The sequence below is a fragment of the Hyperolius riggenbachi genome, chromosome 9 (genome assembly GCF_040937935.1).
Source record: "Hyperolius riggenbachi isolate aHypRig1 chromosome 9, aHypRig1.pri, whole genome shotgun sequence".
Taxonomy (NCBI): Eukaryota; Metazoa; Chordata; class Amphibia; order Anura; family Hyperoliidae; genus Hyperolius; species Hyperolius riggenbachi.
The window spans coordinates 45,542,606-45,567,121 of record NC_090654.1 but is presented as its reverse complement, the minus strand read 5'-3'; the positions used below and the strand labels follow the sequence as shown (position 1 = coordinate 45,567,121).

The following is a 24,516-nucleotide window of genomic DNA, read 5'->3' as shown; positions in this document are numbered from 1 at the left end:
TTATCTTTTCATTTCATACATATCTCATATCTCTCTAATCACGTTTATCTATCTCCTATCTATCCTACCTTTCATTAATATTTTTATATTACCCTGTGTGTATAAGTGTGTACATATTATACAACTGTGTGCATTAAATAAGACTACAGTATCTATCTGATGTCTTTCTGTCTGCCCACCTACTGGTAACATCACGATTAACCTTTTTGAGTGTCTTCACATTACACAGATAATCTGTCTTCCTATCTCCCCATCTCTCTCTGTATCTGCATATACAAATACAATATTATACAATGTCCAGCCCCATGCACAATAACATTGCTATGAACTACCAAATCACTGCTGATATTTCAGATAAGTTCACCCCCCCCCCCCCTTCTTCCCTCCGATGTATCTTAGGATCTTTTCCCCAAGGTGATCTTCTACAGGTAGATCTCTTAATTTTTTCCCTCTCTGCATAAATATCCTCTAAAACAGGAAACTGTAAAGGATGCAGCTAGGCTCCCATCCCTTCTAGCGGATTGAGCTGGTCTCTTGAGTTAAAAAAAATCACCCCGACACACAGTGATTAGATTACATTAATGTCATGCAAATATTTCTGGCTAATACGAGATTATTACACATCATCACTTGTAGGAGTCCGGATTGTGTAAGTCAGTGGTGTGTAGTTATTAATAGAGAGGGTGATTATAGAGGACTTGTAGGGATACCCGTAGGGCATAGGGGAGCTGGGGTGGGGGGGGGGGATAGCTGGTTTGGTTTGATACAGTCCCCAGGCAGATTGAGGCAAAGCAGACCTGACTACAAACATTCCCCATCTACTTATGTATGACAGCCCAGCGTTCAGCCTTCTGATATCCCTGCACTGCTACCACTTCTCTCTGCAGACCAGACCAGGTCGTTTACTTACAAATCTATACATATATCCATTCCTATATATAATAAATTCAAAATCACAAATGCCACAAACTGTCCTTGCTCATTAGCATCTTTTGGACGCCTGCTAACCCGTAAAAACTAATTTCTTTTTTTTCCTAATCGCATAGGGAAGCTTTGGAGGAAGAAAAAAAAAATGTATATAGTAATTCAACTGTCCTTCTGCAGTTGATTTTCGCTGCAATCACCAACTGCGGGGGAAGCCGCTCAGAGAGAGAGACATGCCTGTAATGTACTGACCCCCCTACACTGCAGAGACACGCTAACAGGTTACTCATTTAAGGTCAAATGCAGGGCACCCATGGGTGCATCCTTCAGACTTGCACTGATGCAATTATTAGCAACTTATTGAAGATCAGCACAGATTGTTTTTTTCAGCAAAGGGGATAAATGCAGCAAAGTAAAGAGGGGTAACGTATACCTAGAAGATCTCGTCAGCATCACGGCATAATGTATTGGTAATGAAGCACAACAGTGCAGGGTAAACAGACAAGGGGGGTCTTACCCTAGAGTTGCAGGTGCATGGGGTGCTACGCAGGAAGTTTATGCCCCCCCAGGGGTGTCCAGATGTTCCTTAGTGAAGGGGTGGCTTCTCCTGCAGGACGGGGGTCCTCACTGGCATGCTGGTGGCACCACAGTGCCCTCTGGGATGATGGGAATTTTTGGCTAAGTGCCTCCAGTCCTCTACGGATAGCTCCTGATCCAGCTGCAGCCTCGGATGAGGATGTAGTTGGGTGCTGCAGGTGTGTGTGTGTGTGTGTGTGTATGAGAGTATGCTGCAGCTTCACAATCCCTCCTTCCCTCTCCTGTCTCCTTCCCTCTGTTCTTCCCACTACAGCCCTCCCTCTCCCTCTGCCTGTTCCATGCTGTCTATTCCCCAGCTCCCCCCTCGCTTACTACTCTCACCGCATCAGCCCCCCCCCCCCCCCCCAATACACACACATAAACATAACTATCCCCTCTCACACATACACATTACATATACATCATACAACAAACATAAATAGTTTATCCTGCAGGCACACACTATATTTACACATCACACACTCGCATGTACACAAACATCAATATTCTCTCTCATTGACGTACACACTGCTTAAAGGGCAAATACATATGCGCTCATACAGTATATTTATACATATACATTATATTCTGTATACAATATGGAAGTGAGAGGGAAACTGGTACATAGATAGATAGATAGATAGATAGATAGATAGATAGATAGATAGATAGATAGATAGATAGATAGATAGATAGATGAGCAAGAGTGCATAACAGAGAGTGAGAGACTTAAAGGACAACTGAAGTGAGAGGGATATGGAAGCTGACATATTTATTTCCTTTTAAGCTATACCAGTTGCCTGGCAGCCCTGCTGATCATCTGCCTCTAATACTTTTAGCTATAAACCCTGAACATGCATGCAGCAGATCAGACATTTCTGACATTGTCAGATCTGAGAAGATTAGCTGCATGCTTGTTTCTGGTGATTCAGACACTACTGCAGCCAAATAGACCAGCAGGACTGCCAGACAACTGGTATTGTTTCAAATGAAATAAATATGGTAGCCTCTATGTTCTTCTCACTTCTCCGTACCAGAGATTAATACAGCGCAAGGATTTATACTTACCTGGGTCTTCCACTAGTGGTCCCCTCTGTTCTGACACTGTCTGCTTTGGTAAAGTCCCCCACTGAGCCAGTGAAGGACTTCTATGCATGCATGGCCCTGGCCCCACGTCTACTCAATCGTGCTCCTGTGTCTGGGAGCATTCCTCGCCTTAAATAGCTGCACAGGTTCAGAATCTTGCTGGTGGCGGGAGCGCAATTGAGGAAGTGCGCAAGGCATGTGCAGTAGTCAGTGACTGCTGGGGATAACAGAGGCAGAACAGAGTGGACCGGACAGACACCAAGGAAGCCAACGGACTACAGGGGGCTGGAGGGAGCTTTAGGTAAGTATAAATCCTTGTGCTCAGGTTTATGTTAAGGTGCATACACACAACCATTTTGATTAGCATATCATTGACTAACTTTACTTCCTCCAAATAGTTTTACGGCCAACAGACTTTGAACACTATGAACAGATTGTATAGGTAAGCACTCGTACTACATGGAAGTGGTAAAATTGGCCAACCGTTGGCCAATCAAAATTGGATGTGTGTACCAGGCTTTGGAAAATCATAGCTACTTCAGATTGGAATCTGCTACGCTAAAGATTCCTGGACGTGAGACTCATGTTTAGCATTAAAAGCTGCTGCTGCTGCAAATGTATGCTTCCAAGCGCACCCCCGCCGCACGTACACGCTCTTCTGCACGCTCGTACACCAACATAATAGTGAGTGAGTGCCATCCATAATGTTTAAAAAAAAGTAGCCTGTAGTGATAGGATGCGATCTCTATGGCGACAGCTCGGGGACCCAACACTGTATAGATTCATTGCTATGTTGTTGCCTAGCAATGCATCTGTACAGCACTGGGGTCCCCCAACTGTGCGCCCTAGTGTTCACATGCAATCGCTACAGACACACAGGCTGGCAATAACGGCATGCCCAACTAGTGATGAAATATGGCATGTATGGTATCGTTTTAACCGGGACAAGCCAAATAATGTATTTTAATGTGTTTTAAAACTGTAGCACTTGTTATGTGAACATTGAGAAGGGTGAAACATGAAAAAAATGTGTAATTTGTTTTATTTATGCCTAATGTTCCCTGATAAGATATTTGTAAAATGAAACAACTGTTGAGAAAAAATATTACTGAAAGAAACCCTAGGTTGTCCTGCAAAAAAACATTATATGTATCACTTTGATGGCATAAGTATCATATAACCTCGAATAGAAGTCGACCTCGTGTATAAGTCGACTCCAATATTTGAGCCTCTTAAACTGGAATTTTTTATTGACTCAAGTATAAGTCTACCCAGTAAAGTTATGGCTGCACTTAGGGACCAGGAAGAATTAACAGCTGCACTTGGAGACCAGGAGGGTTTTATGACTGCTCTGCATACAGTATTGCAGCCATTAACCCCTCCAGGCCCCAAGTGCTGCAATTATTGAAAATAGCATTGCCTGTATGGCAGCATTTGTTGTTTCAAAACCCGTTTAATTTTCATTTAACCTCCCTGGCGCCACGCAGTTTCTGAGGCTGCGTCAGCGGGAGGGATTTTTTGAATGAAAGTTGTTGTAGCCTTTGTAGTAGCTAGCACTAGGCTAGCTACCATTGTCCCCCAAGTCACTCCGCTCTTTTTTGATCACTGCCGTTCTACGTAAACACCCCCCCCCCCCCGGCCAATCCAATCAGCTCCAGGCTTCGCTATAGGGAGGATCGGGATTGTGCATGACATGACGTCAGACGTCATGTCCGCTCGTCACCATAGCGACGACTGAAGCTCATTGGGGAGGCTGTGGCTCTTGCGGGATCGCGGCTAGGTAACGGATAGTGGCGGCGATCAGGGGGATCTGGAGGGTGCGGGGGGATTTGGGGGACAATGGTAGCTAGCCTAGTGCTAGCTACAAAGGCGACAACAACTTTAATTAAAAAAATCCCTCCTGCGGACTCAGCCTCAAAAACTGCGTACCGCCAGGGAGGATAAGTGAAAATTAAACAGGTTTTGAAACAACAAATGCTGTCATACAGGCAATGCTATTTTCAAGGAAGGCCTTGTCCATTTCAGTGGGATAGTGCAAAACAACATACTGCATGTATTACAACAGGTGCTAAACTGGCCTTGCTGTTGGCCAGACCTGTCACCCATTGTAAACATTTGATGCATTACAAAATAAAATATATATACGACAAAGGACAGTGAGTGTGGGCCACTGAGGTGTATCTGTATTAGTGACTGCAAAACTAATGAATGCAGGCTATGATTGTCCTGTTCATAATATGGGGGATTAGGGGGAGGCAAAAAGTGCCTTTGCTTAGGGGCCCTAAGTGGCCGGAAATGGCCGTGTTATTTATAACTACTGCACAGCTTTTCTGATTGTCTTTTGATCATTAACTGGAGCCAAGAGGGAACATACAGTATATGCAGTAACAGAAAGGCTTTTGATTTTTAGGATTCAATGTGACTGTAAGCAGAAAAGGGATCTTTGTTTTCCTTACAATAAGAATTTTCTCAATGAATCTTATATAATACATACAGAACATTGCAATGGCAGCTCTCAGCCCTGCTGTTTTTTATTTTGGGGGTTGTAGCCGCAGTTTGTACAGGGGGCGTCCCAGGTGCCCGCTATTATTAGTCACTTCTGGTCACCAAATTTCCATTCATAGACGAATATTAACATGGGCAAACTTCCATGCCACCTGATATATACTGTATATAGTGACAAAGACTGCATGGATATCGGTGCATTTGCAGCGGGGAGGGTGCGTTAGGGTTAGGTATGGGGAGGGGGATTAGGAATTGGTGGGGGAGTCAGTTAGGGTTAGGCATAGGTGGGAGCGTCGGTTAGGCATGGGGGGGGGGGTCAGTTTGGGTTAGGCATTGGTGAGGAAGTCCATTAGGGTTTGGCATCAGTGGGGTTTTCGGGTTCAGTTAGGGTAAGGCAGCAGCGGGCTAGGCATGGGTGGTAGGGGTTGGCTAGGGTTAGGCATTGGTGGAAAGTTCATTAGAGTTTGCCACCAGTGTGTGCATGTGTGTGTGTGTGTGTGGGGGGGGGGGGGGGTTGAAGGGTTTGGTTAGGGTTAGGCATGTGGGGGGGGGGGGGTAGTTCGGGTTAGGCATTGGTGGGGAAGTTCATTAGAGTTGGCATCGGGGGGGGGGGGGGGGCAGGGGATTGGTTAGGGTTAGGCATGAGTGGGGGCGTTTGGTTAGGCATCAGTAGATGGAGGGCTTATGTTTAGCCATAGTAAAATATTGGTAACATTTACAAATATTTTACTATCAGAATTATCACTGCCCAATTGTAGAATAGCAGAATAAAATAATATTATAATGGTAGAATAAAAAAAATTTAGCTGGTTTTCCAGTGCCCAAATTTCTGCAGTGCCCATTTAGCATGTCCTGCCCATTGCATCCCATTACCGCTGGTCCTGCTGCCTGTGTCTGTCCAGGCCAGGCCTGAGCTGTGCGTAGCCAGAACAGGGCAATATATTTCCAGGTAGACGTAGAATGACCACGCTCAGCAGTTCCATGTTATTTTATGCCCCGGTCCATGACGAGCGCACATGCTGGCTCTGAATCGTACAATTGTTCCTGAATGATCTGAGTGTTCCCTTGACAATATGCTATTCCGGGAGTGTTCGGATGCTGGTTGTACACTTTATCTAGCGGTGGCAGTTTGTCTGTTATTCCAACTGACAGCACAAGAGAAAGCCAATATATTTCTCCTGTGCCCAGAACCTGCGATCTAGTGACATCGCTGCATCCTGGTCGGCTGACAGGCTCAATGCTTGACACCGGATATGGGATATGTGACCAATCGGCATAAGCAAAAATGCTGGTCTCTGCTTGCCTGAAATTCCAGCACAAATTGTAAACATTTTAGCATGGAAATCAATGGGCAGGAAAATCTTCCTATAAAGAGGTATCCAAGAGGGTTCTTAAAGCAGACCTGAACCATACCTCCAAACTTTTTGAGATAAGAAAGAGGAACACTTAGGCACGCCCCTGCCACACCCCTAATCACACCCCCCAGCACACCCCTAATCACACATAGCATAAAGATTTCATAAGAAAAATATGTTGCTTTATAATTCAACCTGCACTGGTCCTTTCTATCCTGGCTCATTTTCCTTCCTGTTAAATATTGAAAATAAGAAATACATAAATTTAAAGGATAGGAATGAAGTTTAGAGTCAATTTAACATATTTTTTTAGTAGAAATAAAAACATATTTAGATCAGGGGCGTAACTAGAAATCACTGGGCCCCCCTGCAAAACTTTGTATGGGGCTCCCTCCCACCAGGACAGAGCACTTGGGGAGGAGTAGAGAGGTTGGGGGCTGGATGTTGTACAGAAGAGCCTGCTGCACACTGAATAGGGACAGTCTACAAATCTTTGTATGCAAAACTTTGTATGATTCCTTATCAGTGGCTGAGCAGATGCAGACGGAACAATTTTGCAGAGAGCAGAAAATGTTAACTCATTGCCCTTAGTTGTCAGTCTCTCAGGAAGGGGCCCTCTGTGGCTTCTGGGCCCTATTGCGGCTGCATCCTTTGCAGCCTCTATGGTTATGCCCCTGATTTAGATAGATCTGTACATCAGTCCTGAAAGAGGGACACATGATGAAGAAAGGAGGGACAGAGGGATAAGCCTCCCAAAGAGGGACTGTCCTTCCAAAAGAGGGACAGTTGGGAGCTATGTATATGGGTCTAAAACCAGAAATAGTTGTGCCAGTAGTCCATACATGATCAATCCAAATTGTAAAGACCTTTAAAGATAAAAAAAAACTGCAGAACAGGCATTCTCATGGTGAGTATTGCCTCAACAGTACACCCTTGTGCATTATACACACCTCGTGAGAGAAAAACTATCACCATAGATCAGGGGAGACCACACACCACCCTTTATGCCCCTGCTCACCGGATAGTTTCTTTCACTTTTGCATATCAACAAATCCGTGTTGTGTATAAAACCTATTCAAATACCAAACAGCTATCATAGCATAAAAACGCTTTAATAAGGCTCCCAATGGCCCCAAAGTTAAAACTGCGTACATAACATACACTTGTGAGTTTGCATATCACAATACTACATCTCCTCCGGCTCCGGTCAACTCTCACATGTCCAGGGCCCGTGTATCCCGATAGTTGAACAGCGTGCGTCCTCCAAGCTCCGCTAATTACTGTTCCAATAATTCGGGCACTAGCTATTGTTGGCTCATTACTATTTTTTCCCCTAATTAGCGCAGCGCCTTGGTGAAACGGGCACCCAAATCAGGCATGCAGCGCTGCACCAAAATCGTCCGGTTCAGTTCATGCATTACTCGATACTGCGACCTAATCTATAAATTTTATTAAATCGGAATAGAATGGGTGCCAAAACATGGCCATCCAATCAGTCTTTTGATCAATTTTAGGTCAAATGTATTGATTGGGAATGTAGGAAAATCTAGGTTGCATGTGTTCGATCAGGTGCATGGTGGTAACAGCCTTCGATTTTGCAACAAACAGATGCCCAGCCGACGTTCCCACAGTCTATAATTGTCCTCATGCTCAGTCCCCCGACTAAGCTTTTTTTTTTTTTTTTTTTTTTTTAAAGTGTTTCAAAACTGTGGCCACCCCCCCACCTGTGTTGCCTTGGCTGCCCCCAGCTCAGCACCTAAAATAAATTTGTTGAGAAAAACATTCACTGCACCATCAACGAACCAATCTTTGCTTACTATCCATCACGACTGACAAGAAAATCCAAATTTTGGTTCGACGAAAATCCAATCGCACAACTGTTTTTATAATCGTTCGTAATCGATTGTGCCCATCAACTGAGATTATTTACAACCAATCCGATCCCATCCGATCAGAATCTTTCACTAGAAATTGGACCATTAGTGGACTCCTTAATAGAAGTTGGGATTGACAGAATTTGAATGTGTAGTGTAGTGAACAGAGAGAGAGAGAGGTATAGAGAGTACTTAGTCCGATCGGCCACCACACAGACTCTCACAAAATGGCGGCAGGCATTCTGCATCCAAAAACTGTTACCCTGGTTACTGTTCCCCTCCTGGCACAATGCTATCCTCTTACAATACAGACTTATGATGAAGCATTCATGGTGGCTTGCAGTGGTCCTGAGGGTAAGATTATGTTTTCTTTATAATACTCTTGTCAGCAATATTTGAAAGGTAAAAGAATAGTTCCATTTTAAGGAACAATCATTTAGGTGATGCATTGACTCAGGATTCCAATTTGCACCAGCGGCAAGGGGGAAGCACTTTCATCTACTCAGCTGTCTAAGTTCTGAGCGGTCGCCTTGCCGACAGAAGGAGCGGCGCAGGCCGAGATGTGAGGACTGCAGGACTGAGTGGGCTCCCTGCTCTGTGACTGGCGTACTGGGGGATATCAGTAATGATAGATTCTGAGCAGTCCACCTACACTCAGTCCAGTCAGATGATCAGTCACATAATCACAGCAGGCAGACTTCACACAATATATGTCTCAGGAATGGTGCCAGCCAATCATTAATCATTAATAAAGAGGAACTTTAGTGAAAGTAAAATAATACATGTACTCATTTTTTTATTTTTATTTTTACAAAATTCATTTGTAAATGTATTTATAGATTATTATATTTATATATTATTATTATTATTATTATAGTATTTCCTTATCCTGATCTACATTCTGAAATTTATCACAGGTGGCAACCTATTTAGTCCTGTCAGGTGCTTCTCTGCAAAATGTTAAGTTTACGGAGAGTTCTGAAGCCAGTATAAATAATGCCTGATCTCCCAGAATGCTCTTGGAGGATAATTCTGCAAAACAACCTGGGCTGTGACACCACTGAGAGGGTAGGGCTATATACCAATATGAAAACAAGGCCTTAGATGAGAGGTTTCACACGTCCATATTTATTGGAACATAATTATGTTTGACATACAAGAGGTGCTGTAACAATATATACTAAAATAAAGTAAATGATTAAGGATAGGTAAGTAGGGGGAGGTTAGTGTTAGTTGTAGGGAGGGGGAAGGTTAGTGTTAGTTGTAGGGAGGGGGAGGATAAGGTTAGGCATAGGTAGGGGGAGGTTAGTGTTAGGCATAGGTAGGGGGGAGGTTAGTGTTAGTTGTAGGGAGGGGGAGGTTAGTGTTAATTGTAGGGAGGGGAGGTTATTGTTAGGCAGGTTTTCTCAACCCGGGTTCCTTGAGTACTCTGCAGGGGTTCCTTGGCATTTCCCCCATCGTGTGTGTGTGGGGGAGGGGGGGGAGAATTATAGAGCACATTATAATAGGGGGTACTGTAAAAAGAAGCACTAAATTGGGAGTCAGAATAATAATGAGCACAGTATGAGTGGCAGTGTAATAGGAGTTAGTGAAATTACCAGCCTCACCTACTTTAACCACCCTGGCGTTCTATTAAGATCGCCAGGGCGGCTGCGGGAGGTTTTTTTTTAAATAAAAAAAAAAACTATTTCATGCAGCCAACTGAAAGTTGGCTGCATGAAAGCCCACTAGAGGGCGCTCCGGAGGCGTTCTTCCGATCGCCTCCGGCAGCCAGAAGTAACACGGAAGGCCGCAATGAGCGGCCTTCTGTGTTTTGCTTACTTCGTCGCCATGGCGACGAGCGGAGTGACGTCATGGACATCAGCCGACGTCCTGACGTCAGCCGCCTCCGATCCAGCCCTTAGCGCTGGCCGGAACTATTTGTTCCGGCTGCGCAGGGCTCAGGCGGCTGGGGGGACCCTCTTTCGCCGCTGCTAGCGGCGGATCGCCGCAGAGCGGCGGCAATCAGGCAGCACACGCGGCTGGCAAAGTGCCGGCTGCGTGTGCTGCTTTTTATTTCAACAAAATCGGCCCAGCAGGGCCTGAGCGGCAGCCATCGGCGGTGATGGACGAGCTGAGCTCGTCCATACCGCTAAGATGGTTAAAAGACCACACCTCCTGAAAAATAAATGCAGGGGTTCCTCGGGGTTAAACAATTGTTTGCAGGGGTTCCTTGAGATCCAAAAGTTATTTGCAGGGTTCCTCCAGGGTAAAAAGGTTGAGAAATGCTGTTGTAAGGTGTAGGGAGGGGGAGGTTAGTGTAAGGTGTAGAGAGGGCGAAGGTTAGTGTTTGGTTTAGTTATGGGTGTGGTTAATGTTAGGTGTAGGGAGGGAGGAGGTTAGTGTTAGGTGTAGGGAGGAAGGGAGGAGGTTAGTGTTAGTTGTGGGTAGGGGGGAGGTTAGTGTTAGGTGTAGGGAGGGAGGAGGTTAGTGTTAGGTGTAGGGAGGGAGGAGGATAGTGTTAGTTGTGGGTAGGGGGGAGGTTAGTGTTAGGCATAGGTAGGGGAGAGGTTAGTGTTAGGTGTAGGGAGGGAGGAGGTTAGTGTTAGTTGTGGGTAGGGGGAAGGTTAATGTTAAGCGTAGGTAGGGGAAAGGTTAGTGTTAGAAGTAGGTGGAGGGAGGTTAGTGTTAGGTGTAGTTATGGGTGAGGTTAGTGTTAGGTGTAGGTAGGGGGGAGGTTAGTGTTAGGTGTAGGTGGGGGGAGGTTAGTGTTAGGTGTAGGGAGGGGGAGGTTAGTGTTAGGTGTAGGGAGGGGGAGGTTAGTGTTAGGTGTAGGGAGGGGGAGGTTAGTGTTAGGTGTAGGGACGGGGAGGTTAATGTTAGGTGTAGGGAGGGGAGGTTAGTGTTAGGTGTAGGGAGGTTAGTGTTAGGTGTAAATGCGAGTAGAAGGAGGCACTCAAAAGGCGTATAAACGTAGTTTATTCCACAAGCAGCTTGTGGAATAAACTACGTTTATACGCCTTTTGAGTCCCTCCTTCTACTCGCATTTGGATTCTGTCTTAGTGGAAGTGGTGACCCACTGAAGGATTGAGCACCGGCGGACCAGGCAGTGAGTCCTGGGAGAGCGACTGCTTTAGCATACACCTCATTGCTTAATGTTAGGTGTAGGGAGGGGGAGGTTAGTATTAGACATATAGACATAGGTGGGGAGGTTAGAGTTAGGTCTAGGTAGTGGGCAGGTTGGTGTTAGGCGTAGGTAAGGGGGAGGTTAGCGCTAGGTGTAGGAAGTGGGGAGGTTAGTGTTACGCAAACATAGGGCAGGGTGAATGTTCAATCTGTGTTAGGAAAGCCAATAGTAGAATATTGATAACATTACCGGCATTCTAACTATTGGCATTATCTGACAACAAAATTACCGGATGCTTCTTTTCAATGTATGCAGTTTTTCCCCTTGACTAATGTTTGTTGTCATTCTATGGTGAGTTGACCCTTCAGTTGTCTTCTGCAATTCTGCAGACGCTTACAGTGTTTATGCCTCCAGCCTGTAGGTGTCACTATCACACTATTTACACATTGCATCTGAGTCCTGCTAGACTTTGTGGTTTGATCCTCCTGAGTGTACTGCCAGGACTTGAACCTGTTTAATAGATTGCTGTTCATTACTGGTATTCCTGACCATAACACACAACAGAGCACCCCTATATCATCAGCCTTCAGCATTATTGATGAGGCCTCCAGATGGGACCAGAATGTTACCAATCAATAAGGCTTGTCTGTTATCATGCCTATTAGTTCAGGCTTCGATTAATCAAATGAGATGTATCAATTCATTCTGGTTAGCGGTCAGTCTTTGTGACGTGCGCGCCTGTAGCCGGCTGCTGATCCTAAGCGGGCTGTCACTGGCTGAAGTGTGGATTATCCAGCGATATGACACTACCAATGACAAATTCTGCTCCCCAGGGGCAGAACGGCACCAAATAATGAAATGTAACGGTCTTCGAGCACACTGGAGTCTTGTGTACATAGAACAGACATGTCAAACTCTGGCCCACAGGCCAAATCTGGCCCTCAGAGCCTTAAAACTTTGGCCCCAAATGGTTTCCCCACGTTGCTTTAGGTTTGGCCCACTGTAGACCACAAGAGAAGCTATATTGGAGGTGAAGCCCTAGAACACCCGGGAAGCCATTTGGGGGAGGTAGAGGAAAGCACTAGACACCAGGAAACTGCATAGGGGAGGGGGGCCACTACACACCAGGGAACTTTATAGGGGAGTGAGGACCACTAGACACATGGGAACTGTATAGCAGAGCGAGGAGGACCACTAGACACCAGGGAACTGTATAAGGGTTGGAGAGGGGAGGCGGGCATTAGACACCAGGGAACTTTATAAGGGAGGAAGGTGGCCAGTAGTCTTTGAGGTTGGCTCGCGACTAGTCCCATGTTAAATTTCGGCTCACTTTATATTGTGAGTTCGACATTCTTGACATAGAGGGAGCACAGGGTTAGTCTATGAGATGCAAACCATTTGGAAGCAGGAAATGTGGGCGTTGGAAGCCCCATGGACGTTTGCGTGCTGCCGGAGGCGCCCATTTGTGGCTATAAGGAGAGATTAAAGGGCCGGAGGCGTTCTATAAAACAGCGGGGGTTGCCCCCTATGCAAATTGCGGCTACAAATAGCAGGCACTTGCCCGCTATTTTATCAGTTGCCTCTGACGCCCAAATTTCCCTTTATAGACGCAATTTGTATGGGCGGTTAAGGTTAAACATCAGTGGTGGGTTTTTTAGGGTAAGGCATCGCGGAGCGGTGGGGGTCAGTTGGGGTTTAGGCATTGGAGGGTGGGTTGATTAGGGTCAGGCATCAGTATAGAGAGTAGCGATGCTCATTCCGATTCCGCGGAACGGAAATTTACGGATTTCTGATCAGAAATCACATTTCCGCATTGGAATGCGGTAGGTGGAAATTAGTGTACGAAATGCGGAAATCGCGGAAATTTTCGCTATACCGATAATCAGTAACTTTAAGCCAATCAGAAGATTCGGGATGGATCAGCCAATTAAAGGATGAGTATTTGTATTGCGGTAAGCGGTAGTGGAAATTTCCGCAGAAATCTGCTGTTCCAATAGTCGGTAATGTTAAGCCAATCAGAAGACTCAGAATGGATAAGCCAATCAGAGAATGAGGATTTGTAGTGCAGTAGGTGGAATTTTCCAGAGTTGTGGAGTCGGAGCAATTTTGGGTGCCTGGAGTCGGGGAAAAAATCCGACTCCTAATGAATTTAAACTGTAATTAAAATAGAAAATATGATTACATGTTCTATTTCTCAGATAATAGTCATCATAAATAATTTATACATACAGTAATAGCTGTGCTTATTCCACAAAAATGAAATAAACCAATCAAAATGAGTTACTTGTGCTGCTTCAATAAAGCAGTCCCCGTATTTTTAAAGTTAGATATACACATCTGATTGTGACTGTATATATGATGTGTACACAGGAATCTCTTATATATGTTACGGCCAAAACCAGAAATCGGCCAATTCTAGAATTGGCCGGCCGTTTCTAGAACTGGCCGATTTGACGTCGGCCAAAGTCCAAAATGCTGGGAATTTCTGACATTGGCCAGCAAGTTTGCAAAATGGCCAAAGTCAGTCCGCCAAAGTCCAAAACGCACAAATCCCAGAACATCTTTGTTACAGCTGATGCACAATCCTGCAACAAATCAGCAGCGTGTCTACTTCCTGATTTCATGGAAGCTGACATATTTGTTAACATCCTGTGCTTTCAAATTAGCATACTGCACTTTCAAATTAGTTGCTCTGCCGTGGCAGTCAGGTGACACAGGGGATAGATCAAATTACAGTGGGGGGGATGCATGGCGGGAGGTGCTTTGCTGGGCGCTTTGCATGGCTGGGGAGGGGGGCTTTGCATGGCTGGGGGTGCGTTGCTGGGTGCTTTGCATGGCTAGGGGTGCTTTGCTGGGCGCTGTGCATGGCTGGGGGTGCCTTGCTGGGCGTTTTGCATGTCTGTGGGGGATACTTTGCTGGACGCCTTGCTTAGCTGGGGGGCTTTTCTGGGTGCTTTGCATGGCTGGGGGGTACTTTGCATGGTTGGGGGGCTTTTCTGGGTGCTTTGCATGGCTGAGGGTGCTTTGCCTGGCTGGGGGGCTTTTTTAAATAAAATTCTAATTCTTTGAACGGCTGGGGGGGAAATTTGCATGGCTGGGGGGGGGGGGGGGGGCGTGGGCTTTTCTGGCCGCTGTGCATAGCTTGGGGGGGGGGGCTTTTCTGGCCGCTGTGCATGGCTGGGGGGGGGTTGCCTGCGCTACTCACAGACCTCAGATCAAGACGACCGGAGAGGCGGCGAGAGGCAGAACAGCGCGCACGCTACCCACCCGGACCTGTACACTTCACATGCGGAAGTGCCAAATGAATGGCACTTCCGCATTGAAGTGTACGCGTCCTGTGGGTGGCTTTGTGCGCTGCTCTGCCTCTCTCCGTTTCTCCGGTCCGGTCGCCCTGATCTGAGGTTTGAGTAGTGCAGGCAGCGGGGGAGAGACGAGCGAGCAGGCAGCGGGGGAGCAGGGCTTCGGGACTTGGCCGGCCACATATAGCCACAATGCGTTCTGGCCGGCCAAAGTCCGCAATTGCAAAATATTTCTGACATTGGCCGCATCAGCCGGCCACTTCTCGATTTGACCGGCCAGAACCCGAAGTGGCCAGACTTCGGGTTCTGGCCGTAACATATATACTAAATATCATCTATGCTGTAAGTATAAAGCCTAATGTGTAGCTGTGTCGACCAAAAGAGATGGTCAATGAGATGGAAATAATTCTGCATTGATGCTGATTTATGCAAATGTACACACTCTCTTTGCTCATGAAATGAAATAATTTGATATGTTGGTAAAATTTGGTTTGGTGACTACGAATTAAAGGGTACCTGAGAAGGATGAAAAGAAAAGTTTTATATATACCTGGGGCTTCCTCCAGCCCCCTTCAGGCCAATGAGTCCCTCGCTGTCCTCCTCCGCCACCTGGATCTCCTGCTATGAGTCCGCTCCCACAGCCAGGAGCGTTCTGCACCTGCGCAATAGTGCTGCGCAGGTGTAGTACATTCCTGGTGGCGGAGTGTGTGCATGCGCACTACGCCAGACTGGCTCAAGTACCTGGACTCATAGCAGAAGATCCAGGTGGTGGTGGAGGACAGTGAGGGACTGATTAGCCTGAAGTGGGCTGGAGGAAGACCCATGTATGTATAAAAGTTGAATTTCATCTGTCTCAGGTTTACTTTGTTACACAGTAGTACTATACTCTACATATGAACTCCCCACAGAGCTGCAAAGAATCCACTGAGAATGTTGTGCACATTGAACACAGAGATGTTGTCTATCACCCATAAACCTGGTTCAGATTGTGCATGAAGAATGTGTAATAGAGGAAGAATCTCCTTATTCCCCTGCAGAGTACCTGCACATCACTCTTACATGTACCCACAGTTACATTGCCTAGGGACTGATAGATGTTAATTGTTACAGTCTATACCTTTTACAAGTACTCTTACCAAGGACTAGTTTTAGTCTATGACTAAAGGGAATAAATATGGCAGTCTCCATATCCTTCTCACTTCAGTTGTCTTGTAAAATTCCTAAGCGTTGGCAGTTAAGAGACAAATTTCATGTTACATACTTTCAATCAACAAGATTGTAATATACAAATTAGAGGAGTCGGTGGAATCCTAAACGGAGTCAGAATCGGTGGATTTTTGTGCCGACTCCACAGCCCTGGAATTTTCCACGGAAAACGGAAATTCGTGGAAATCAGAATAACGTCAGAATACTGCTAAATTCCATCGGAATACAGCGGTAGCGGAAATCTGCATTGGCGGAATGCGGAATTTTCCGCAGAATCTGAAATCAGCATTTCCGATCATCTCTGTGTGACAATAAGGTTAGGTTTAGCTATAGTAAAATATCTGTTACATTTACTGATATTTTACCATCGGATTTAGCAATAGTTGAATTTACTACTACTACGGTACATTTACTACTAATTTTACAGCTATTTTGGTGCCCTAATTTCCCAGACTCCCTTGCATATATTGCATGACAATTGTATGCAGTTTAGAAGTGGGCCAATCAGATTGCCTTTCTATTAAATTGATTACATAGGTAGAAAAAACAAAGTTTTGTAAAAAAAAAAAAAAAAAAAAAGAATACCTGTTAAATTGATTAAAATTTGCATTTGCATGTAAAGGTGCCCATTAACAGTGCGATATTAGTGTCCCCGTACCCGAGGTGACATGTGACACGATGAGATAAACATGTGTATGTACAGTGCAAAACATATTCATAACTACACTGTATTTCTTGTTTCATCTTGCTGCCTGAAATAGTTTCTTTTCACCCATGGAAGTGACAGCTTCTGTCTGGTCGGTACTTTGTTGGGAATATCGTAAACATCACTGACAAGCAAATTACAGCCATAAAAGTTCTCCTGGCAGAATACAACTTCTGAGGGCAGGGGTAGATAAAATACATGAACTATGGACCTTTTTCTAACTCTGGGACACTTATAGTAGCAAGAAAAAGTATGTGAACCCTTTGGAATGACATGGATTTCTGCACAAATTGGTCATAAAATGTGATCTGGTCTTCATCTACAGGGGAATCCTAACGGCGAGGAGCTGTGAGTGAAAGCTTCCGCCGTACACTCTGCTAATAGAGCCTGTATGTGCCGAAGGGGGACGGACATGCTGCGGGTAAACAACTACTTTGCTACTCTGCTCTGCCGGGGGGATGTTTGGAAACTCGGGGGGACGAGGAGAGGGGGCGGGACATCTCACACATCAGCTCACTGAGCTGAGATTCAGCCCCGCATTTGGCAGAGGGGGCACTCAGGGGTCAGGGTTGCACTGGAAATATGGCTGGGTCACTTGGGGGGTGTAAGCTGCCATGGATCTCATGGCTGGAGCAGCAGCAATGGTATAACCGGTGGGCGAGTTGTCAGGGGTTAGTTGGGACTGGCAGCCACATAGTATTGCAGCAAATAAAAAAAATACAAAACTATTAAAAAATAAAATACTGCTAAACCCCCCCACCCCCCTCCTCTGAAAACAGCAAATGTACATGGATGAAACCTAAAGGACGAGGGGGTTGATTAATCAAAGGAAATAGCGCAAGCAACTTCCCGTTAGTGCATATTTACTTTTTCACACTGCCAAATTTCCCCGTGCCGCCCCACCCGGCTACTTTTTCATGCCACCCGGCTGGAAAAAAATCCTGGGGAGAACACTGTGTAAACATTCACAGTGCAGGTGGGGAAAGTATGTGAACCCCTAGACTAATGCCATCTCCAAGAGCTAATTGGAGTGAGGTGTCAGCCAGCTGGAGTCCAATCAATGAGATGAGATTAGAGGTGTTGGTTACAGCTGCCCTATAAAAAACACACACACCAGTTTCGGGTTTGCTCTTCCCAAGAAGCATTACCTGACGTGAATGATGCCTCGCACAAAAGAGCTCTCAGAAGACCTACAATTAAGAAATGTTGACTTGCATAAAGCTGGAAAAGGTTATAAAAGTATCTCCAAAAGCCTTCCAGTTCATCAGTCCACGGTAAGACAAATTGTCTATAAATGGAGAAAGTTCAGCACTGCTGCTACTCTCCCTAGGAGTAGCTGTCCTGTAAAAATAACTGCAAGAGCACAGTGCAGAATGCTCAATATGGTGAAGAAGAATACTAGTGTCTGTTAAACAAGGTGTGTATGAGATCTGCAGATATCATAGACTATGAATGCATTTTGCAGGGAAGGATCTTTGGCAGGAAGAGATCTTTTGCAGATACTGATCTTTTGTGTTTGTACAGCATCTTGCAAAGATTTCTGTCTGATGGGGAGTTCAGCTCCATAGAATAGACTGTGTAGAGTACAGCTCTCGTACTACATGGAAGGGGGTAAAATTGGTCTAAGATCTTTCATTAATCTTTCAAGTGTGTACACACCATTAGATGAAGACCAGATCATATTTGATGACCAATTTGTGCAGAAATCCATATAATTCCAAAGGGCTCACATACTTTTTCTTGCTAATGTAATAGGCTGCCACTGATAAGAGACAGTAAACATTCAACTTACTTTCTAAATGTTTAAATATAAAAGAAAACCCTGGGGTACTTAAAATAGTCATTATTAGAAGTAGGAGGATAAATATAATTATTGATCTCATCAGTTTATTTTCACCTCGAGTTCACTTTAAAGAACAATAAGATCATAAACCTCTTTCAACACCTTAGGGTCACCGAAAAGGAGGCTGGCACCTGAAGAGTTAAATGAATTTGCTCCCTTGCCTTTCCTTCCTTCCTTAGCTTGTTGTCTCCATGCAACTCCCTGTTAGCCACACTCCCAGGGGATTCTGGGAGATACATTAATTAGCTGATGTGTAAGTGATGGAGGTAAAGAGGACGGGAACAACGAGGCTACCGTGTAGCAAATGGCGACCGGGAGATCGTTTTACCCATAAAGCTCGTTTCATGTATCGCCATGTGATCTTGTTCATACTGTCACTGGAAGAAGCTGACTCTTGCTCTGTGCTGCGAGGCTTCAAGGTTAAACCATCAAGTCAGTCTTAGCATGTGTGCAATAGAAAATGAGATTTATGTACAGTATACACAGGATCTGACAGGCGACAGACAATCTATGCCCAGATCTGCTCTGTAGGCTTGCCTTGTACAGTAATCTAATGCGCTGTAAAAATGATACACCCATCACTCAAACCGCCTCCGTATTCCTGACATAACAAACATTTTTAAAAGAATGCCCCACGATACCTTTAAAATTATAATTTTTTTTGATTTACAAAGCACCAGCATTTTACGCTAGATAACTTAACTAAGAAGCAATAGATTGTGAAGAGAGAATGCCCCATGTGTTGTCGCCCCCCCCCCCCTCCCCCCTATTTAAAAATGGCAAACCAAAAAAATGGCGCAGGGTGATGCCGATAATGGTGCCTTGCTACCAAGGTTGTTTAACTTTTCAGAAATGTACTTAAACGTTAAAGAGACTCTGTACTAAAAAAATGCCCCTGGGGGGTACTCACCTCGGGAGGGGGAAGCCTCAGGGTCCCAATGAGGCTTCCCCCATCCCTGTAGCTGCAGGCAGTCCAGCGCTGGCTCCCCCGAAGCGTCCCGCAATCCTCGCTCGACAAGCCATGATATATTTACCTTCCCTGGCTCCAGCGGGTGGCGCTGTTGCGGCTCTCCGCACGGAAATAGCCGATCTCTGTCGGGTCCGCTCTACTGCGCAGGCACAGGAGATGTGCGCCTGCGTAGTAGGGAGGACCAACAGCAATCGGCTATTTCCGCCTATCTCCGAGCGGAGAGCCGATACTGCGCCTGCGCTGGAGCTGGGAAGGTAAATATTTACATCCCCGCGGTTTGGAGGGGCACAGCAAGACCACCGTGGAACACAGGAGGACGAGGATGCCTCGATAGGATCCGGAGGCTTCCCCCACCCGAAGTTAGTACCCCCCAGTGGAACTTTTTTGTAGCCGCATGGTGATTGGCTGGCTGCAGAACACTGCACACTACCAAGGAAGTGTAGGAGATGCAATCACCTGGGACCAGGTAATGTATACGAAAGCCCCTGCCTATTCTCACACTGAACCCTCCCTCTACCTATGCCGAAATCTAACCAATCCCCGCACCCCCCCCCCCCTCCCTAAACCTAACCACTATACCCGCACTGCACTCCCTAAGGGCCTGTTTCCACTAGCGAATAAGAGCCGAAGAGATGCGATGCAGCTACGCATCACTTCCGCTCCCAATCACCACACTTCTGCATCAGGAGATGCAGAAGTGTATTGGAGGAGACGGCGGGAGGATGTGGCCCTGCGAGAATCTGCAGCATGCTGCAGATTATGATCGCTCCACATATCCAGCACGCAATGGAAACTGTTTCATTGCCGTGCATTGGTTACAGTGCAGCCGCGGTGTAATGGACACGGGCCCTAACTCTAACCCTCCTGCCTGTACCTGACTCCCTGCCACGATAGGCAGCAATAGTACAAGCCTCAATTAGAGGCAACAAGGTTAAATTATGCTGCCCGATAAATAGCAGGCATTAGGGACAGGTGAGAATTAAAGAGACTCTGAAGTCTCCCTGAAATTAGGTTTTTAGTTTAAAAACCTCATTACCATTATTGTCCGACCTAAAACGCTGCATCCCTGCAGCGGAAAACCCCCTCAATCACCCCAAACTCACGGGGGTACACGCAGGGAACTTCCGCATAGAGGCAGCGCGGCTCTGCCTCTATGCGCGTCAATCAGCGCCAGATCGCCGCCTCTCTGTCTTCCTTCACTGAGAGGGGCGGGGGAGAGGCGGAGATACGCGCTGATTGACGCGAATAGAGGCAGCAGCAAAATCCACGACCAAGAAAGTAGTGGATTTCGCTGCCCTGTACCCCCGTGAGTTTGGGATGATCGAAGGGGTTTTCAGCCGCGGGGATGTGGCATTTTAGGTCAGGCAATAATGGTAATGAGGTTTTTGAAATAAAAACCTCATTTTAGGGAGACTTCAGAGTCTCTTTTTAGAGAACCCGAGGTGGGGTTCTAAGAATGAAATCTGCGCTCAGAGGCTGGGTCTGCTTATATTGCTCAGCCTCTGTTGCTATTTCAATCCCCCAAAAGTTCCCCCTGCGCTTCGCGATCCCCATAAATCATCAGCCGCGCTGCCGACACGCAGCGTGTCACAGTGGGCTGTGTTTACCTTTCTCCTGTCACTCTCGCCGCTCCCCCCGCCTCCTGCATAGCGACAGTCCCCACCCGCGTCCCTTCCCTCCAATCAGCGGGGAGGGAAGGGACGCAGGCGGGGACCGGCGCTATGGAGGAGGCGGGGGAGCGGCGGAGAGTGACAGGACAAAAGTAAACACAGCCCGCACAGCGTGGCTGATGATTTATGGGGAGAACGGAGCGCAGGGGGAACTTAGGGGGGATTCAGATAGCAACAGAGGCTGGGCAATATAAGCAGACCCAGCCTCTGAGTGCAGATTTCATTCTTAGAACCCCACCTCCGGTTCTCTTTAAATTTGGACAGCGTCCCTTGGCTGATTCTGGATATATTTCATGCCGATATCTATTGGAAATTGATCTTTGGTGTATGGGCAGGCAACAGGTCTCTCTCTGACCAGATTTCATCATAGAGAGATCTGCCTCATGATTGGTCTGCCAAAACATCACTACTATTTTTACTATTGTGCCCTGGTACTGTTGACTATCACTGCAGGCTGCCTGTTGTGTCCCCCTTGGTGTCCTGGGACCTTCCCTGCTTATGGGGATGCACACGCCATGACATCATCGCTTACAGAGTACAAGGGTCACCTGACACTGCCTAACTATCAGGAACTTCTTCCATCTGCATTGGTGCATAGAAGAGGGTTGGTAAGACAGTCATTTGGAGTTGAGCCAGTAGGACATGACAGGCTCTGTCTCTTTCACTGGAAGTAATGCCTGTTTACATTAATTATAGTAGCAGCTACAGTATACCTGACAAGCAGATCTTACCTGGCTTCAATACAGATCTGCCTGCCCCGCTCTGTGCTGCTCTGCATGGTCAGTAATGCTAGGCTGCTGCTGGTATGAGCCACGCTTCCAGGGAAACACAGAGCCCGCTTCTCTGCAGAAAGCCAATCAGCACAGACTTTGGAACTGGTGTGCATGCTGATTGGCAGTAGGGAGGGCTCAGGGCTCATGACAGGAGTGATGTCTCCAGAGGTATGGCGCCTGGTGGGCGGAGCCTAACACACAGGCCTTGCCTGCTTTTATTCTGGGCTGTGGGCTGTGTCAGGGCTTTCAGGACATGTGATTCTGATTTTGATGTAATTTTCATGACATTTTTTATTTGATTAAAAAAAAGTCTCGCAGGCTGCGTTTTTTTTCAGCATTTTTCTTCTTGTCTTGCTAGCATCAAAATCGGGATCAGAAACTGGAATTGCAATTTGCAGTGTAAAAAAAGCCTCAGAGTGGCACAGGCAGTGGGAGAGTGCTGTTTCTGAATAACTGGGGCGCTCTGTAATCAAGTTTGAGGGGCATTTTGGGGGGTGCACAGTGAAGGCTAGTGCACACGGGCAGCTGTCAGGACAGCAAGGGGTGGCGCATTTAGCCTTTGCTAAATATTTTTCTTCACATTCATTATACTGAATGGGACGGGCTGAATCACCCTGAAATGCAGCAAACTATGTGCGGTGATTCAGTGGTGAAGCGCCCCACGTGGACGGAAACAGCAGACAGTGCAGTCTATGCACTGTCTGCTGTCCCAGAGATCGCATTTCCATAAGCGCGCATGAAAGCGCTCTATATGGAAATGAGCCCTTTGGCCTAGTGCACACCAGAGCGTTTCCGCTGCGGTTTGCGATCCGCCTGCGGGTGCGGATCCGCTAGGGTAATGTATTTCAATGGGCTGGTGCACACCAGAGCGGGAGGCGTTTTTCAGAAACGCATACTCCCGGGCTGCAGCAGATTTTGGATTGCGGATGCGTTTGCCTCAATGTTAAGTATAGGAAAAAACGCAAACCGCTCTGAAAAACGCCTGTTCAGAGCGGTTTTGCCGGCGGTTTTGTTACAGAAGCTGTTCAGTAACAGCTTTACTGTAACAATATATGAAATCTACTATACTGAAATCCGCTGCAGCAATCCGCAAAACGCCATAGAAAAATAACAAAAAGAGTTTCAAAATCTGCTAGCATTTTGCGGATCTGCTAGCGGTTTTTGGTGTGCACCAGGCCTAAGTGTGTAAACACCGGAGCACGGTGCGCATGCATGGACCGACAGGAATCCCTGTAATGTACTTCCTGCCCAGCAACAGCAGTACGTCGGTGGGCGTCGCTATGCATATGACCCAATCGGCACACTCTGCCGCAGGGTCATATGATTGACGTTTTTTGCGTTACGGTGGGTTGCAGCTGACATTGCAATGCAAAAATCAAGTGTTACACCTAAAGGTGTCTCTTGACGAAACCATCTCACAGACGATCAGTTTTTCCCACTATTGTCCAAAAACCAGTTTGGTTAGATTAATGGAATTGTTTAGATTGATCCCATCAGGGCCTTTCGCCCTTAATGCGTTTTAATGCGTTGCTCTGAGCTGCGTCCCCTTTTGGCATTTGCGAAAAGGGATGCTACAACGCAATGTGATGCAACTCAACGCAATGCATTGATATGCATTAAGTGCAAAAGGGCCCTCACTCTGATCAGTTTGGTTAGCGGGTTTTCAGCTGTTAGTGGGCAGAACCAAGTGTTTGCAATCAACCATAACTACCAACGATGATACCGATCGTCCATAGAATTGTATCGTTAATAGCCACCTTTAGATGACCAATAAAATGTCTGTCCCATCAGTTTTCCGATACACACGCTGGCCGCAGAATATATATGGCATGCCTCCATAGTAAATATGTACATAATATACAGTAAAAATGTCACCTTGGTAAGTAATTTGATGCGCCTGATGTAATTATTGCGCCTTTTCATCTTTTCCCCTCTCATGTTGAGGTCAGTGTTTCCTAGAGATATTTTTTTATGTAACATACATGAGTAATTTTCCTTCCGCGACGTTCCTAGGCTAGAAGAATTTGTAGTGTAGGAATAGATTAATTAATTAGGCTGAGAGTTAAATGCAGCATGAAATGATTCCTTACCACGATTCCCCCACAATTAATTGGAAGGATCGGACCCGTAGGTGAGAGGATAAGCTTGAGAGGGAAGGAGTGGTGACAGAGGCGTGTAACAATAGACCCTGCAAAGGATGCACCCACGGGGGGGGGGGGGGGCAGAAGTCACAGAGGCCACAGTCCTGAGAGACTGACAACTAAGGGCAAGGAGAGAAAAAAGACTTTCTGCTCTCTGCACAATTGTTCTAATGACTACATCTGCTCAGCCACTGTTAAAGGGAATCTTAACTGAATGGGTGGTAAAGAGTTTCACTTACCTGGGACTATTACCAGCCACCTGCAGCAGTCCTGTGCCCTCGGAGCCGCTCTGGAATCCTCCGGTCCCCCGCTGTCACTTAGTTTTGTTTTTGACGACTCACCAGTCGGCCGGCCGCCATGCGTATTATTGGACGGCATGGACGCATTCCCTACTGCAATTAGCGCTGTTGCGGACCGAAACGCGTACAAAGATACGCGTTGCCACACTACACGTGCGGAATGCGGCAGCGCGTATCTTTGTA

General features: G+C 46.3%; 1 protein-coding gene across 2 annotated transcripts in view; it reads right to left on the bottom strand.

Moving 5' to 3' along the window:
* The window catches only part of LOC137532287 (G-protein coupled receptor 22-like), a 365,826-nt gene extending 343,896 nt beyond the window's left edge, over positions 1–21,930 (bottom strand). The window contains exon 1 of one of the 2 annotated variants that reach the window (XM_068252650.1): positions 21,852–21,930. The gene's annotated coding sequence lies outside the window, so the exon portion shown is untranslated. Of the gene's footprint in view, positions 1–1,441; positions 1,743–21,851 lie in introns of those variants that run through there. The other variant, XM_068252649.1, reaches the window with a different exon arrangement.
* Positions 21,931–24,516: the final 2,586 nt, after the last annotated feature.